Consider the following 20,494-nt stretch of genomic DNA (forward strand, 5'->3'; position numbering starts at 1 on the left):
ATAAGGGAAAGTGAGGAGAGATCCTTAAATAAAAATAAGGAGAGAGAAAGAGGAGAGAAAAAGTGAGGAGAGAGAGGAGAAAAAAAGTGAGGAGAAAGAGAGGAGCTTGAGAAAGTGAGGAGAAATAGAGAGGAGAGAGAGCACGAGGAGAGAAAAAACTTGACAGGAGAGGATTTTTTTATTTTCTAGATGTAGGGTTTTTGTTTTTAATTTTTGTCTACCTAGGGTTTTTATTTTTTATTTTTTATCTACCTAGGTTTTTTCTTTTTTGTATCTACTTAATATTTTTAAGTCTTATTTTGTAACCAAATGGGGTTTTTGTTTTCTAAACCTAATATTTTTTCTAACTATGATTTTGATTATGTTTTCTCAATATTTTCTAACTATTATTGTGCGAAAGTATGTAACATAATCAAAACATACTCATTTATCATAAAACTAACTAGGACAACATGTAAACATAAAAACTAATTACGATATAATAAAAAATAATGAAATACTCATTAAAAAAACTAAATATTCATTAAAAACAACTAATTTTTTATTAAAAACATAAAAATGAAGAAAATATACATACGCCAAATGCTATATGTTGGAAGGAGGCCAAAATGAGATGTTGATGCAAACCACAGATGATATATGCTTCACTCTAACACCTTGGTCCACGAAATCCAAATAGTAAAAATGAGGTTTAAAGTAAAGAACAATTGAATAAATAAGGGCTTCAAGGAGGATTATGTATTTGAACGAAGCCTCCTATGCAAGTGGGTGTAGGAGGCTTCATTTGAAGCCCATGTGCCTAGGATTAAAAGGAAACCCCTAAGGTTCATGTGAAGCCCCTAAAAATAGTGTTTTCCACTTTTTGTCACTTTTCTTCATGACTAAAACTGTGAACCACTTTTGTGGCTTCACACATGTCACTTGGTAGTGTGAAGGTACCCTTGTTGCTAAAATACATTCTAATAATTTTTAAAAAATTGATCCATTGATCTTTTTTTTTGTTGTGATGGTCACCATGGCATGAGAATTATACATAGTTCTTTTTTGTTCCTCATGATGAATCATTAATAAGAAAAATGTACTAGTCTGAGCTAGTAATTTTCAACATTGTTTTGAACTAATCAAAGATGTAGAGTGTGGATGACTTAACTCTTGTATGTGGTACTTTTGTCCACCCAATTTGACTATCACACTTCCTAACCTAGACTCATACACTCCAAATATTGATACATGTATAGATGCCTTAACAAAGTATCATAGACATTAAGAGGAGCTACATCATAGATCACCTCATCTTTGAAGGGTTTTATGGAATATGAAAGACAACATTACTTGTTTACTTGAATATCTCACCCTTGGCTCCCTCACCCCATAGAATATGGTTGTGACTGTGATGTTCCATTAAAATTCTATATTTTTATAGTCTCAACAAATATCTTTTTTTTTTACTACCACTATCAACAATAAAATTCAAAGCCCTTCCTGTAATGCCTACCCCTAGTTTTCTTTTCATGTTGTATTGCCAAACTCTTTTAGGCCAGTTTTATGATTATGTTTTATGATTGTGGTACTTGATTACCTAATTTGTTTGGATGTTATTTCATACTCAGTTGATTTTTGGAATGAGTTACTTGGTACTCATTTATTCATGTGTACATAATTATTCTTTTGATGATGATGCTTTTATATATACTGATTTTAGTTATTTCACAATGATAGTTAGATGGATGATTTATATGTAGTTTCTATGGATACATGTGTATGGTGTACATATATGTTTTACTTTATGTATGATGTTTCTGATGTGGTTGAAGGAGGGAGTCGTAGTCACCTGCTAGTTAGGATCTACACGATGCACCACTTCCTACCATTTTATATTTAGTTTAGATTATATGTATATGTACATGCTTTGATTTTATGCAGATTATAGGTACCAAGCATTGACTTCCTTAAATTGTTAGGATGAGTGTGCCCTATCACAGTATCTCAATGGTAAAAGAGAGGAGATTATCCTTGAGTCCAAATCCTAACCTTAAGTCAATTGTCCTAGAAAGTACTTGACAAGTATCTAAGTTATTTAGCCTTCTAAATTCTTCAAGTGACATGAATTCGTGATTTTGACACTTGAGTTTGATTTAGTATTCTATGCTTTATAATGGATTCTCATATTTAGTTTTGTGGGTCTATTGTGATTTTTAGTGATAATTAAATCAAATTAAAAGAGTATTAGATGATTTTTATTTAACGAAAATTTTATTAAAAAAATTCAATATTTAATTATATTTAATTAATTAAGAAATTAATTAAACAAAAAAATTACATTTAAAGATTAATTAAACTTCTAATTTTGGCATAGTTATATTTATTTAATTTAATAATAATTTATTTAGGAGTTTCATTTTTAATAATAAAATCTAAATATAATTATTAGTTAAATTAATAAATATTTTATTAAAGACATCTTGTGATTTAATAAGAGAGTGAGGGAATTAATTTAATAAAGTTTATTTTAAATTAAAATGTAAAAGTTTGCACATGAAATTAAAATAAAATAAAATATTAAGAAAAAGATTTCATGTGATTGCAAAACAAAAACCCTAAATGGAGAAAGCTCTTTATTAAGAAATTAGAGCTCATTTCTCCACACATAGGTTTGGAGGAGCCATTTTTCGAGAAAGAGGGTTTTTGAAAGGAAAGGAATTTTCTTGTGAGCTTTGAACATCTGATCAGTTAGCATCACATTTTGATAGGATCTTGTTGAGTCTTGCGCAGTAATTCCTCTTTTGGAATCTCTATCTTCTCCATGTTTGAATTGATTGGTTTTTAGAACTTAATTCACGTTGAAACCCTTGGGATGAAAATTACTGTTCTTTGAAAACATTTGTGAAAGAATTTCAGAATTGAAACCCTTATTTGATGAATTTAGGGGATTCTTATTTAGTTTGTTTGAATTTGGGCTAGGGTTTAAAAAAGGAATATCATAATTTAAATCTTACAATTTGATAATTTTGTATTCATTTTCCAATTAGATCTATACTGAAAAGGTTGTTAATATCATATGTCAAATTTTGTAAATCATGAAATTTTATTTTAATGGAGGAGGCTATTGTTTAAAAAAAAATTAAAATATATTAAAAAAATTATATGTTTGAAGAGGGAGAGTGGGCAATGACCTCCCTGTCCCCACTCCCATGGTGCTCTATAGCCCAACTGCCAACAACAACCATAGTTGTTGTGCCAATCGAGGTCACGTAAGTAGCCAAAGCCACTGCTGCAGCAAGGTCAACGAGCCATAACATAAGAAATTTAAAGTTTTTTAAATTTTAATTTATTTTTTATTAGTTAATTTTTTTAATATATTTTGTTTAATAATAATTAAATTTATTAATATTAAATATTATTAATAAGTATTAAATATTCAGTATTATATTATTATTAAATAGTAATTATTATTGTTAATAAAATAATATATTTTAATAATTAATTAAAATATATTTAGTTTAGTTAATTACAAGATTTTAAAATTGATTTTCGTTTTAAATCAACAAGATATAATTGTATTATTTATTTTTAAATCTAATATTGATTTAATTAAATGACCATTTATCTATAAAGGGGAAATTTGTAAACATTTGTAAATGGACTTTTAGGGATGTATATTTTTAAATGAAGTACAAAAACTTGAACCCTGTTGTTTAATCAAAATCTTATGTTTTAAAAACCAAACAAAATTATAAAACTACACTTGTTGTGATGAATGTTTCATTTTGTTTTGGGTTTTAGGTTGACTTAGAGTGTTGACCAATTTTGGTTGTTTACCAGAGGCCTTATTGGTTTATGATGTCAAATGATGGTAGGGTTTTGTAAAATGATCTTTGAGTTATTGATCAATTTTTATATGGTGATTGTAGTGGTGAAATCTATGGGTTTTGATTAGTTATCTTTTGGTGCTTTCTAGTTGTTTGTTTAAGAATTGAAGTGTGTTATTATGATCTTATGAAGGTAAATTATCTTTATGTTTGTTGGGAAGTGGCTTACGATGGAGGCTAGAGCCCTAAAGAGGTTGCCTAGGTAACCCATTGTAGGTTATTTTAATAATTGAGAGATAACAATTATTAAATGGGTTTAAAATGAATTAAAAAGAGTTAGTTGTTTTTCCTTGCCCATGCCTCAAGTGCTAGTATAGGCTAGGATGGGAGAGGATGCTTGGTTGCGACCTTGCCTCATTAGTATGCCTTGTTTGTATAAAAGGATATTGATGCTGCATAGATTTACTAGGGGACCACAGTCCAGAGAGACTACGAGGGTAACCTTAGAGTTGACTCATACAATGACACTTGCCCACTTACATAGTAGATTTCATATGTGTCTTTGCTGACTCTAGGTTTAGATGTCAGTTTTACCTTAGTAGCTTTGAGATAGATTGTTATCAGGTTTTTCTTGACCTAGATGTTGGTTGGACTTTTGGGATTGATATCCTTATGGGACTTGCATTTATCTCCTCAACACAATGGGAGTGTGCCATTTAGGTTCTACGAGGTCAGGTGGTAGTGATTTTTACTTATATCATTAAGATCTAACAGCTAGATGGTGATGCTGGCTATCCCTATGCAGTCATTACTATCATTGTGATCATTTATTCTAATGTATGGTTATATTCTATTGTATTATATTTGATTATCATAGATAATATGAGATGATGTATTTTATTCATGATGTATATTGTTTGAGCTTTTCATACCTTATGACTTATACAACAAATTATTATGCATTTTGGTTATGCCAAGAGACATCTTATGTAATTGTATATTATTTAAATGGATTTGTGCTTTTAGTTTATCTATGATGTGGATTTTTTATGTATCATTTTAGTATTATTAAAACTTATGAATGTGATTCAACATCATGGAACCCTTAAGAGATGTAATTTTTTTATGTATTGCTTATGCATGTATGCATGTTATTGCTTCCACTATGTTATTTGATATTATTATCTTTTTAAAAAAAGTTTGGAAAACTTAGTGAAACTTTAGGTTAATTTCTTTTGGGTTGCCTAACAAGGTGTTACATTTCCTTATACCCAAATTTGTGAATGAAATAATCTCTCTACATCATCTTGAGAAATAACCTTTGTAGTGGCTACTATGGCATATGGGTCAACCTCAATGATTTGTGCATCTTCATTTTGTTTGCTAAAATATCACCTCAGGCTCATTAGCTTCTTCATGAGTTTCCATCATTAAATTCTTTATAGTTCTGCAATCCTTAGCATTATGAGAGATTGACTTTTATGGATTTCACACATGTCTTCTTTGTTGGTGAATTTGGAGATGGATTATTGGCTATTTTTTGTCTTATAAGCTTACTACCTTCACCTTTCCTTTTTTGTTCATAGAATTCTCCCTCCTCTCCTTTTGTTTGAAATTCTCCTCCATTTTTTGATGCATATATAAAAATACTAAACATGGTCTCTATATTCGAGAAATTCATTTTGGTTTGAATGTATCTATAAAGATCACTCTTACTCACTACTACATTTGGCCTCAAATTACGATGACCACCCATCACCCGCATGATAGTAGCATGAATTGGCCCTTGATGGACAAGCGTCAGAATTTTTTTGTCTCAAATTATGATGACAAGCTAGTTCATCACAATTGGGACACCTAAATCCATCACAATTTGGAAAAAAGAAAGGGGAAGAGAACCTCTTCACACTATCATAATTTGGATGGTTGGCTATCACAATTACAATGACTTACATTTTTAGTCTACTATCACACTTGAGATGGAGTTGTTACGGGCCCGATAGACATTTTTTAGATTAGACATCACAATGAAAATGACATGCAATGAAAATTTTGTTTGAGTGATGACCATCCAATGGAAGTTACCATCATAAGTGTGATGGTGTGTGATGACAATGTTGTGAGAGTGATGACATCCCATCATGTAAGATGTTGCAATAGTGATGGCTTGTTTCATTATAAAAAAATGGTAGTTTTGGTATTCTATTGTTAGTTCCTATCATGGAAGAGAACTCTAGGGGTGTAAGCATTTGAAGGCATTTTCAACCATGTTTTCATTTCATTTATCACCTTTAAATAAATTTTTCTTGCGTACTATTTTAGTTGAATTCTCCAAATTGACACAACCACCTTCAACATACTTCCACATAGGTTCAATTTCCTATTTTATCTATCATCGTGGAATTCACTTGTAAATTTTTGGTAGTGACAAAATTAAGAAGTCTGTAGAAAAAAATTTAAAAGCATGTGTGCATCATAGGTAGATCTCTCACTTAAAATGCCTTCTCTCCAATATGTAGATCTCTCACTTATGAAGTTATTTCAAATGCAAGGTGAAATTATAGGAAAGTACACAAAGTGAATAAAGTTTTATCCTACAATCTCTTACATTTTATCCACCTTGGTTGAGATCTCCATGCATGCAGACAGACCCTAAATCTCATTCTGACCCATGGGCTAGAGGACAAGCCTTGAATCAACATTTTAATATCTTTTAAAGTATGATTGCAGTCATTAAAACAATATGGATCATATTGGAGATTCAAACAATGCCTAACAAAATTACATCAAATTTTATAAAGAAACACATGACATAAGTCTTAAGAAAACTAAGGACCACACTAGTCCAATGAAGATGTGGTGCAAGGCAGGAGAATCCCCAAAGGATATGTCCTAGCATCTAACAAATAACCACAAAATGGAAGCATAACAATAAAGAAATATCTGATACCAAATCACAACACTTTATTTATAAATTTAATGGTTTAAACATGCAATATGTTCACCTATAAAGCCTTTCAGGTTAGGGCCAAATACAAAAATAATTACAATAACAATTCTGCAATATCCACAAGATCCAACTCACAATCGCAATCTCAGCTAGTCCAGATCTACACTCTAGAAGAAAACCCCAAGGAAATATCAACTTGTGCTTGCAAGCCCACCAAGTAATTTTCTAGCTTTCTAAGCTACAACCATAGCTCTTTAAAGTTTTCTCCCACAATTCATCCTCTTCTCCATGTTGGATCAATAATGACTAAAGACTCCACAAGACCCCTTACTTATACCCAACCAAGCCACAAGTCAGCCTAGAAATTACAAATTAAATAAAACCCCTTGCATTAAATGCATATTTAAGCCACAAGTCAGCTCACAAACAAACATTAAATAAAAAATATTAACCCTCCTATTAACCATAGTTAATGCATGATACAACCACACAAAACAACTTAGGACAAGCTACAAGTTTATAATCATGATAAAATGCACATAAGAGAGATAACCAAGACCATGAATAGGTCCACACAAACTCCCAGATTGATCTACATCATGATCACATGCTACATGCATTAAACACACCAAGAACTCTAGTCAACACCAACAAACTACTGAGTTTCAAAAAACTCCTAAGCATCACTAAGCTCCCACAAGCATTGTCAAGAAATCGATACATGTCGAACAACTAATACATACTGAGTAAGAAATACATGTCAAGAAGCCAACACATGCTAAGAACAATAGTGAGTTTTGAGCAACAATATCTGCTGAGTTCTTTAGCAACTAAGCCCCTTCAATGATTGAGCACCTTGACCAATACTACTTTCAACAACGACCAAGCACCACTGCTTTAGTGACTGAGTCCACAACTCCAAAGCCAAATACCCCCAACATGTAGGATTGAAAGAAAGCCCAGGATGCTCCTACATCAGATGCTCCAGGTTTGAAAATATGTTCTAGAAGCTAGACGAACATCTTTTGGGATTCAACAAATAAATCTCAAATTAGTTCTTTACACATAGATCCTCCAAGTCTTCAACTTGTACACTCTTTCCTTTGCTCTTCTTTTGCTTCTTCACATCCATATTTGGTGCTCCACAAGTCTTCTTTCCATACTGATCTCTAGCCTTCTCAAAATCCTTCAACTCAACTAGATTGCCAATACTTAGGTTCCTCCTACTAAGCTCTTCATTCTATAAAGGAATCAGGGAATGCTTCCTATCATCTTTCACAATAGTAAACACATTCTTGACATAATCATGCACAACCCTGTAATCATATTGCCAAGGTCTACCAAGAAATACATGACAACTATTCATGTCCACAATATCACACATCACTTGATCCTTATATTGCCCAATCTGGCAATCAACAAGGCACTACTTCCTCACTTCCAAAGCATGCTCACATTGCAACCAACAAATCCTATAATGATAAGGATGTCTCACTATCTTCAAACCAAGTTTATAAACCATCTCCTTAGCAATAGGTTTATTGGTATTACCACCATCCATAATCACATTGTTCACTTTACCACTAGACTTACAATGAGTTCTGAACAAAGTAGTCCTCTGACAAGAATCCAATGTCCTCTGACCAACTAGTACTCACCAAGCTAGTAAATTATCTCCTTGTTGAGGTTGACTATCTTGGACTTCAACCTCATTCACAACAACAAATTTCCTATAATGCAAACATTCAAAAAAATATATGAGCTTCCTCACCACATCTATAGCAATTACCTCATAACACACCTCCACCTATCCTCTATTTCTTATCAACAAGTTTTGGTTCACTTTCTACACTCAATTTATCTTATGCTAAGCTTTCCTACTTCTCCTTTCCTATGCTCTCAAAGAATAATAATAAATACCCTCAACTAAAGAAATATTCAACATAATAACCTCATCTTGAATATTGAATCTTAAACCATCAATGTACTTAGCTACCTTTTCCTTTGACAATACTCTATGCCTAAATTGAATAGGACCAACTTGTAGAACTCCTCAGTATAATCTTTCAAAGACATATCTTTCTATTTAAGATTTTGCAATCTCCTAAATAACTCAAGATCATAATCAATAGGGATGAACTTAGCCTTTAGCTTAGTCACCATCAATCTCTATCGAGTGATATTCTTTTCACCTTACTCCAAAGAACATCATGTTCTTTTAACTTTGTGCCAAACTTACTCTGAGTGGGTCTTCAAAATCCTCAAGCTCAAAGTAGTCTTCCAATTTACTAATTCAATCAATCAAGTCTTCAGGATTCAAAGTACCTAAGAAATTATAAACCTCCATCTTATGCTTCAATTTCAATTGAGATCTAGGTCGAACAAACTAACCATGCCTAGTTCTAATAGGTCTTTCTACATGATCAGTTTTATCCTCATCACTTGAACCAAAAACTTCAAAATCTTCAACAACTTCCAAATAACTACCTCTAGAACCCACATGCCGAGGTACACCACCTATAGCACTCACAATTTTGGCAATCATGTCACTCTTCATCAATGCCATCTTAGATCTGAAATTGGATTTAACCTCCTCCATTTCAAATCTAAAATCTTCTTTAATGCTCTCTAAAATCCTTTCTCCCATAGTATCACTAAGATCATCAATTGCCCTAGGGTACAATATTCTAGGATACTTCTTCCAAAAAAATTGCAAACCCTAATCAATAGATCCACAAATCTAAAAGATCAATAGGCTCTACAAGATCAACCTTCTCCAACCCAAGATCCTAATGCAAACTGCCTTAACTTTGGTGATTAGTTTACATACTCAGGAACAACCTTCACTCTGATACCAGCTAATATAGTGCAAGGTAGGAGAATCCCTAAAGGAGATGTCCTAGCCACAAACAAATAACCACACAATGGAAACACAATAATAAAGCAAGATCTAATACCAAATCACAATACCTTCTTCATAAATATAATTGTTTACATCCAATATGCCCAGCTATAAGGCCTTCCAGGTTAGGGCCAAATACAACAATAATTACAGTAGTAATTCTACAAGATCCATAGGATCTAACTCATAATCCCAATCTCAGCTAGTCTAGATCTAAACTCTAGAAGAAAACCCCAAGGAAATATGAACTTATGCTCACAAGCCCACCAAGTAATCTCCTAGCTTTCTAAGCCACAACCCTAGCTCTTCAAAATTCTCTCCCACACTTCATCCTCTTCTCCAAGCTAGATCAATAATGACTAAGGACTCCACAAGCTAATACCTAGCTAAGCCACAAGCTAGCCTAGAAATTACAGATTAAATAAAAACCCTTGCATTAAATGCATATTTAAGCTACAAGTCAGCTCATAAAAAACATTAAATACAAAATGTTAACCCTTTTTTTAACCATAGTTAACATGTGATACAACCACACAAAATACTTAGGACAAGCCTCAAGTTTAAAACCATGATTAAATGCACATAAAAGAGATAACCAAGACCACAAATAGGTCCACACAAACTTCTAGATCAATCCATGTCATGATCATATGCTACATGCATTAAATGCATCAAGAACTCCAGTTGACACCAACAAACTACCAAGTGTCAAAAAACTCCTAAGCATTGTTGAGCTCCCACAAGCATTTTTGCGCAACTAACACATGAGCAACCAATATATGTTGAGCAGCCAACACATGCTAAGCACAATAGTAAGTGCTGAGAAATAGTATTTGTTGAGTTTGTCAACGAGCAAACCCCTTCAATGATCAAGCACCTTGGTGAATATTACTTTCAAGAGCAACTAAGCACTATTCCTTTGGCGAGAAAGTCCACAACTCCAAAGCCAAACACCCCTAACATAGGATGCTCTTTCATCAAATGATCACATCATTTGGATCACATTGCCTACCACTTGAACATACAAGATATCTCAAATAAGACCAAAAATAACTTTTGTATGTTTGTTTTGAATTAAACAACAAATATTTAATACATAGATCAACTCTTGAACAACTTGACTCTAGTTTCTTTACTTCATTCAACTTGCAAACAACCTGAATGGACAAGATAAGTACAAGTTACAAGCCAGAGAGCACAAGAAACTCCACTTTTATAAAATTCTAAACAGAAAGAGAAAGAAAATTCACCTTCATAAAATCTTCTTAGTTTACGTAATCATGCTCTATATGGATGGATTCCATACTAGATTCCATACAAATGTTACGAAGATCTGCTCCATTGAAGCCCTAATAAAAGTTGAAATAACCTCAACTATATAGTAATTAATTAGAAAACAATTACCAACTCTAGAACAAACCAATGTAGTATAAGATAATAATTCAAATATTTTGGATAAATTTCAAATTATAAAGAAACATAACAAGACCTCAACAAGCTTTACAACAACTTCATAATCTATGTCTCTATGTTTTACAATCCTTGCAACATGTATTTTTAGTACTTAAATTCTTGCTTGTTCATGTTTTGAAGTGAAATCTCGATCTTTCTATCCAAATGATTAGGTCTAAGTAGGGTTGGGTCCAAAACATTAGAATGATTTGTTGCCATGATCATTTTTACCTACAATTAGTGTTAAAATTAGCAAGATTTTCAAGTCACAATGAAAAATACACTACCTTTAAGAATCTTAAATAAGTCAAATAACATAGTTTCTTATTTAATGTAGTTGATTGAAAATTACAACATCTTGATCACCTTAAAACACAATAACTTTCCTAATTGATCAAAACCATCTACCTGGTTAAGAAATTCCTTTAAATTTCTTTGAATTTCTCGATCAACACTTGTTCCTTCACTAAAAAAACATCCATCAATTGCATCAATTTCATTCATAGATATGATGCATGGCTGCGACAAAGCCCCACTATAACATTAAGCATTTCATTCATATTAATCCAAATACTTGTTAGTAGATTGCAATGCAATTACTAAGAGGAATAGGGTTGTAGGCATATAGCCAAATACTTTTGAGTGTCAATACCTTCAAATTCTTAGATGTGATGAGCTAATAATTCAACATAAATAATGTTTTGAAAAAAAGAAAAAAACTGTTGTTATATATATAAAAAATTAGCATTTGTAATTATATTAACAAACACCAAAAATTAGTCTTTTGATGCTCAAATGAATAAGAAGTCATACTTGAATCCCATGCATAACCAAACATTTCCCTAATCAAATTTGCACTTTCACCAATATATTTATCTATTATAACACTTGAAATCAAATAAAAAATAATATTACAAAGAGAAGGCATAAATCAAACCTCAAGTACAAGAAATAAGAAAGTTGGATTGCATAAAAGTAAGATGGATACCAAAAAATTTAAGCTACAACCTTAAGAAAATTGGTACCAATGTTACTAGCAATAGGTCTTGCTAATAGTGTCTTTCTCATTCCATGAGGGCCATATAGAAGTACTCCCTAAAATTGGAGAAAAAAGAATCAACCTCTATGAAAGAATTCCAACAAGAATAAATAAAACATGCAAGTTGAACTTTACATAAACATGTAATTACTATGGTTAATTTACACCCCACACAAATTTTACCTTAGGAGATTTGATTCCAACCCTAAGAAAGAGTTCAAGATTCATCAAAGGAAGTCCAATAGACTCTCTTAGCTCCCTAATTTGATCTTCTAACCCTGCTACTACCAAGTACCTCACAGTGCTAGGATCCTCATGTAGTATATTATAAACAATCGGGTCCACTTGCATCCAATATACACAAACAAAATGATTAGCCTTTTTCCAAAAAATACCTTCAAAGATTTTGATATAATTTGTGCTTATTAACAACTTGCTAATGTCAAATTCTAATGCTAAGTACCTCACTAGGAAGAGCCTCATTTTTGTAAGTGTTGTCATGTCAAGAAAAACATGTGTGCCTATAGTGAGCTTATCTTTGTCTACCTTATTCCAGCACCCAACAACATATCTTGGCACACTACTATCTTTCACAATTATTGTACAAAGAAAAATTCATAATCCTAGAATTAGAAAAACTAATCTACTTCAATAGTACAAGCATGAATGGTTAAATATTAATTTGTTCAAAATAAAACATCCAATTGGAAATAGAATCATATATTCATAGGTCATACATATATTATAACAAAATTGAAATATAGAATGATCCTATCACATCTGCATTCTCCTATTGGGAAAATCTAAGAAATGTAAGAATGGTTGAAGGGGATTTTTTGAAGTACCCTAAAAATTATGGGAACAATATTTCAAAATGGAAATAACAAGGATCAAGGATAGGATGTATCTAATGGCCCTTGATTAATTTTCCAATTGTAGCCATGCCAAAACATGTCATTTCTACAATATTATAACAATCAATCACCTTTCCAACAATATTTGTGCATTTGATTGCATGTGAAATATGTAAATATCATGGATACTGAATGTGTGATATTGATATTAAACAATCAAGGAAAAACTATCTAGTGGACCTTGATTACATTTTTTATTGTACCCATGTTAAAACATGTCATACTTACTATACTATATCATCCAATTACCTTCCCAAAACTATTTAAATAGTTAATTGCATGTCAAATATGTAAATTTTAGGACTATTGGGACAAAAAATAGCAATCAAGGAGAAACCATCTAATGGTGATTAACCAATTTTTGGAGTCTAACCATGTTTAACAACGAACCAAGTAGAAATTTAAAGAAAATGTTAAGCAATAAAACAATATGCTAATATATTTTTCTATGGACTTTTTCACCTTCAAAGGAAGATAAACTACACATACACACCAATACACAAAATAAAATGAGAGAGTAAGCATGGAACTATATATTACTCTATTATGGAAAAATACATGTATCTACAGGACATAATTTCACTTAAATTGTTATTTTGAAGTGATAATAAATGGAAAAGGTTACATGAAAAAGCTAAATTTTTAAAAGGTTCATTGGACCATTTGTTTTTTCTTCAAATTTTTATTTTCCCTTCAAAACTTCATTTTTGTTATTCTCTTTTGTATAACTACTTTTGCAATGTCAATGGCAAGGCCTATTCCAGGGGACCTTATTGATCAAAATAAGAAAGGAAAAGAGTATTTATTTTTATTTCCATTAGAAAAAGAGCTTCATTCTATCTAAATATACAAGAAAAAAAATCTAGCTTTGAAGCACAATGACTAGTTGCAACCTTATCTATTGCCAATCTCTTCCTTAATGGTTTTCCATGAGAAGCTATGAACATGAGATTTCTATGTATTAAAAACATTTCAATCTCCTCAACAATACTATCTTCTTCTTCTCAGGCCTCCTCCTTTGGACATTGAAGGAAATAGTCTCCTTAGCTCTCATATATAGAAATCTCTGCAATTCTTGTTTACCCAATAGTAAGCAGAAGCAAGATAAATCCCAACAACATCAATTTTGCAAGTAATTTAGAAGAAATCAAGCTAAATACTTTAATTATCTTATTTAAATTAGATCATGATTTATAATTTATTTCTCCTATTTATATGATGAATCACAGAATGTGATCCAAAACATTGTTGCAAAAATAACAACGCAATCAAACATGATTGCAAATAAATAGAAACAATAGAATACCTTAAAGAGGAATAATTTGAGGCAATCTCATAGAAAGCCATTCTTTTGAATACTTGATACACTACAACTAAATTCCATAAATCAATGAGTTTGACTATGGCATCCTTCTACATTGCTTGAAACCAAGAGATTCACACAGTTAGTTGTCATACAATCATAGGTTAATGTTGAGCTTCACTTAGTTTTGAGAATAGTTTAATATTATCTACTAATCAGGGCTAACCACATGAAGCTGGAAGCTTATTCTCTCCCACCTACCCCTCAACATCTAAATTCCCTATTAACATCTAAAATTCATTCATTCTATTAATAAAATGTGAAATTCATGAATTATCACATGATAATATTCATTAACACATAAGTTTCTTTAGAACATTCACATTAACATTAAAACATAAGATTCATTAGAATATTCACATGAATATTTAACAGAACATAAATAAAACATCTGGACATAAACATCAATCATTATCAAATAAGTTATATAAGTTCACATAAATTATTTCTTTTTTCTTTTTTTCTTTATTTGTCCTTCCCTATATTGTTGCAAAGGCATATCCATGTCATCATTGATATTTATTCTCACCCATGGATGTGCACTCAATTTCTTTTGCAAAGGTGGGTTCCATGCAATAACAAACAAAAGGGTTAAATTTTAAAAACTTAAGACTTTAAAGATTTTAAAGAATATTGTAGTGCTCTTTGCCTTGTCCAACCACATCATCTTGGTTGTTGGCTTAGACCTCAACATGCTCATCAAGAACAACCTTTGCATCCCTTGTAATTGCAATACAAGATGTTAGTCTTCATCAATCTCATCATTAGGATCATCATCATTCTCAACATTGTCACTACCACTATCTAGGCCATCATCGTCATCATCATCATCATCATCATCATCATCATCATGATTAGTAGAAGCATCATCATTATCACCATCATCCTCATCATTATGATTAGTAGAAGCATCATTATTGCATGATCAGTAGTAGTAGCATCATTTTCATCTAGAGCATCATCAACTAACTATTGATTGTGATCCACTTCTTCATCTTCCTCAATATCTTATTCTTCCATTGCATTATGATTTATTGCCTTCGCCTTGGATCATATCTAACAAAAAATGACCAACCCAGTTTATGTGGAACCTTTGAGTAAAATAGCTTCTCACATTGGCTTGGAAGAACATAGGGCTCATCCCCAAATGACTCAAATAACTTTATATTAATCATTGGAAATCTATTCTCATGCTCAATAACAATTCTATTAGGATCATTTTCATTGAGTCGTAGTCTATACCATTTGATGATGAAGAGAACTAATTTGAAGGAATTAAAGTCACAGTCAAGTATATCAACCAAAATTCCATAGTATCAATTTTGAGATTCTTGAGGATGTAAATCATTTCTAGATGAAATAATGGTAACCTAGAAGACTATACTTATCCCAGAATCACAAGTTCTCTTCATGTCATCTAAATCTTTGATGCAAATTTTTTTACCATTGCATAACATAGACTTGTTGTGTTTTACCTACAATAATGTCAACCATGTATAAATTATTACATCATGAGTTCAAAAACATACAATTGATTAACAAACCTATAAGTACTTGGAGATGTCTTAAACCATATGCTAAATCAATTTCCTTTTGTGTAACATTGGGATCTCCATTACAATGAGCTTTTTTTACCAATGAAGACACAAATTCCCATTTTAATCTATAACCAAAATGTTGACATCATTCAATCCATACCATTATCCAATCTTTGATTATTTGCAATAAACAAATGCATTGCATCCCACTCTTTAGTAGCTATACAAAAGTAAATAGATGACTTACAACATATTTACTTTAAAGATTAAGAATTAATTAACTATAATAACATCTCATAATTTGTTACCTTTCACTTTCCTAAATCTACCATTCTCCACCAAGTACCCCCCTTCAATTTTTTTAATGGAGTTGAGATTCTAAATACGATCTATATGGGTCTTTGCTACAAGATTAGGAAGATATTGAGTAATGTACACCATCATCTGGTATACCATATATCCCTCAATCATAGAACCATATGCTCTTTGTTTAATCAAACCCTTCAAAGATTTCAAGTGTCTCTCAACCATCCATATTGACCTAGGTTGTACAAGTCCACACAACTCATTCTCCTCAACTTGGTGAATGAGATAGCATTCTTGTGCATTGAAAAAAGTTGAAGGTAAACACTTTTTCATTTCACACATTAGTAGATGAATTTTTTCTTCCAATATTTTATATCTTCTTTATGCATTTCTTTAGATGATAACCACCTATAAGGGATTCAAGACACAAAAACATATAAATATGAGACTTGACAATATATTACTTATTTAATATATTTAACAAATATCACTGCTTACCTCATATATTTTCCAAGATCATATATCACTTGTTTGATATTATTGTCAAAGTTGTTCAGGAGTGATAGGGGTAGCACATACTACAACAATTGTCAACTAATTGTTTCATTCCTTTCTAAAATGATATAATAAAAATTGAATGCAGTTTCACAAATATATCATAAATATAAAAGACCGTGACTTACCTTGATGAAGGTATGCCAATCATGCATTTTTAGCCCTAGGCCAAATTCAATTTTATTTTATATAAGTTTCTTATATTTATAGAAAACCCTGTAGGAAATTAAATTTTTTATATGACTTTTTTTTTGGCATTACTTTATTTCTTTGTTAATATCAAAGGAAGGGCACTTGCATTAATTCGGTCTCCATTGCTATTTGATTCAATGATATTTTTCATTGCGTGATTGGAATCATGAATGTCACTACAAATTTTGGCAATTTTTTCTTTGTTATGCCTTCCATCCAATATTTTCCACAATGTCTCTATTACATTATTTTCCAATATGCATACTATCAAACAAATGCACAGTTTGTAGCTGAAGGTTGCAGGGAAACCTACTAAATTCTTTAGGATAACATTTTAGTCCCTTTGGAAGGTGGTTAGTACTAATGCCTTGACAACCTTGAATTCTATTATATTTCAAATTCCATAGGTGATGTGTCATTCTTCATGGCTTTGATGTAGTCTCTTGTTTCCCATTGAAAATATGTTTTTCGACACTTCAAAACTTATGATTTTTTTGGAGAAAGTGCCTATTCTCATCAACACTTTATTGTATGTTATTTGGAGCATTCTGTTACATTTTCATGTTCTTTATGATAAATTACATGATCTTTAGGACAAGCATTTATTGATTGATACTCCATTCGAATATGTTTCATAGTGGCACATAATTCTCAGTACAAGTGAGGGGGGAAATTTGATGGTGGTAACAAATAGTCACCTATCAATCTATAAAAGGAGATATATAATTCATTAGTATAAACAATATTAATGGTACATATTTTACCTTTTATATACTATAATGACATTTATCACAGACATTAGCATACATGGCATTGTTATGTTGGATAAACCATTCGTAACCTTCAAATTCACCAACAACAATGCAACAAAGAGAAGAGTTGTTTGGGATCCTTTGTAAAAGATTGTGTTTGCCTTCTCAATTAGAGCTATATCATGGATGGTCTCAATGTCATCCTCATCATCATAATAATAATCATTAGATCATCAATAATAACAAAAAAACTAGTACTAAATGTGTCATGGATCAATGCATTTGTACCACCATCTTCAAATGTGTTTTTTGGCACATGATTTCCATCTTCCATGGGATCATAATCTTCTCCTTCAATACTCACACCTCCATGTTCCTCCATATTCACACCTCCATGTTCATCCGAGATGTGTTGGTCCATATCACATACTACCCTAGGGAGATCAACCTATATAAAAATGATGATAACCAAACCCACGTTCTATAGTTCATATGTATATTAATTGCAAAAACAATGTAACATAAAATTTACCAATGGATAATAATCAAACCCCCCTCTAGTGTGACCATTCTCCCTACAATATCTCTTAGTTGTTTAAATTTTGATTCTTCTTGTCTTTAAGCCATTAGAACTCTTACAAGCACAATGAAATTTGTCATCGCCTTCTCTTTGATAGTTAGACAACAATCTAGTGATTGTCTCCCTATTTTGATAAAATTCTCTTGTATTATTTGGCATGACCCTTCTTCATGGGAATAACTTATTCATTTACCCTTATTGAGTTGGTTGCATATAGCTGCAAAAATATTGGCCATGTTGTACTTGATGTTTATTTTTGCACATATGGTTTTGCAAGAAAATTTTTGTGTAATTAATGTGTATATCTACAAAAATATTGTACATATACTTAATGTTTGTATCTACACATATAGTTTTGAAAGAAAAATTTGGTGTAATTAATATGTATATCTGCAACAATATTGGATATGTTGTACTTAATGTTTATATCTACACATATGGTTTTGAAAGAAAAATTTGGTGTATTTATGCCTCTCTTTTTTTTTTCAAGGGAAGCCTGTCAATGGTAATAGAAAATAAGAATGTATTTTCTAAGAGTATACAATTGTTCAACAAAATTAATGTTTTACAAGAAAATGCACCTGAAGAATTGTTAGCTCAGAAACAAGAATATAGTGTTGAAATAGTGCAAAAAGTGCTTGACATGAGAAGTTTGCAAGTGACGGTGTTGACCAATATTGAAAACTTGAATGCTGAAATGAAACCTATCAAGGATAAAACACCTATGCTAGAGTTAAAACACAATATGAAGTTGATTTTAGATAAATATTCAAAAATTTGATTAAAATTTAAGGCACAAGAGAGAGTCTATGGCAATATACTAGAAGGAGAAGGAGCAGCTTCAGAAAGAGACTGCACAACACAAACAACAACTAGACAACATAGAGGATATTATGGGAGAACTAGATAGAATTTTGGAAAGTGTTTTAGTTAATAAGATCACATGAAGAAAACCAAATCCAAAGGTAAATATTAGATCTACCTTGCTAACTCTGAATGGGTTGGGCTATTATTATTTGTCCCCATCATATTCACATTGATAGCCATGTTAGGGAGGTGATCTCACCTATTTCATCCTCATGACTTTGAATTCCTTAATCATGATCTTGGGTGCTCAAATTAATATCCAACACATTTGTGCCTCAGTGCCCTATTTGATCATCATTTGAAAGGGCCTCAAAGTTTACCACAAAATGTATCTCAATATGTTGTTCTTTACTTTCATTAGAGGGGGAATCCATCTCTTTCTTACTTGGATATAAGGATGAACTTTTCTTCTTTTGAGGTGGTCCCTTGTCCTCTATCCCCTTCCTCTTTATTCCTCTTGTTTATAACTCCTTATCACTACATCCATTCTTCTTCTTGTTTTGACCTTCTTGTTTTCTTGAATATTCAGGGAGTTGTTCACATGATTCCTCCTTTGGTTATTCTACATCTTTCATTAGTTCATATTCTAATGGAATGATTTTTTCCTTCAACTTAGCAATCTATTGCTTTATCCATGTGTGAGTGAATGGTGTTAAACATGAATCATTATTGTGTCAAAACTTCATCTTTGTTTGACCAATCTATGGTAGGCATTGCATTCTTTCTTGTTGTGTCATGATCAGCTTGGAAATAGTATCTACATTTTCTTAAACCAACATATCCTAATATCTTAAATGCAATAAATTGGAGGGTCTAGTAACTCAACTATATGAGCTGCTTCTATAGTTAAATGCTACTTTCATTCATACTAATTGTCAACATACTCTCTTGAAATTTTTGAGCTTATATTTGTTCTCTAATTATTTTCATTCAAACAATGCTCTTTGTTGGATTTGGCATGGGATCTTTAAAGAAAACACACTTCTCACAAGATTCTTACCCTCCAATTTGTTGCATTTAAGATATTAAGATATTAGGATTTGTCATGATCACCTTGGAAATAGCATCTGATCACATTGGAATTCATCGTGTATTGCATCTCTATTTACTTTTCCATTTCTTATAAGAGTGTTTCAAGGTTTTGAATCACTTCAACATTCTTGGTATGGTTTAGAGGCAATGTCATTGTGATAGAGGCTTCTTCAAGGGAATGAGCCTTACGATTATGACATTTAGATAGAAGTAGAACTTGCTTCTTCAACTTCTTTCACTCAA

General features: G+C 31.7%; 1 pseudogene; it reads right to left on the reverse strand.

Moving 5' to 3' along the window:
• The window catches only part of LOC149528992 (cationic amino acid transporter 1-like), a 67,420-nt pseudogene extending 58,095 nt beyond the window's left edge, over positions 1-9,325 (reverse strand).
• Positions 9,326-20,494: the final 11,169 nt, after the last annotated feature.

This window comes from Cupressus sempervirens, chromosome 11 (assembly GCF_028749045.1).
Source record: "Cupressus sempervirens isolate cs-2001-9-10 chromosome 11, ASM2874904v1, whole genome shotgun sequence".
Lineage (NCBI taxonomy): Eukaryota > Viridiplantae > Streptophyta > Pinopsida > Cupressales > Cupressaceae > Cupressus > Cupressus sempervirens.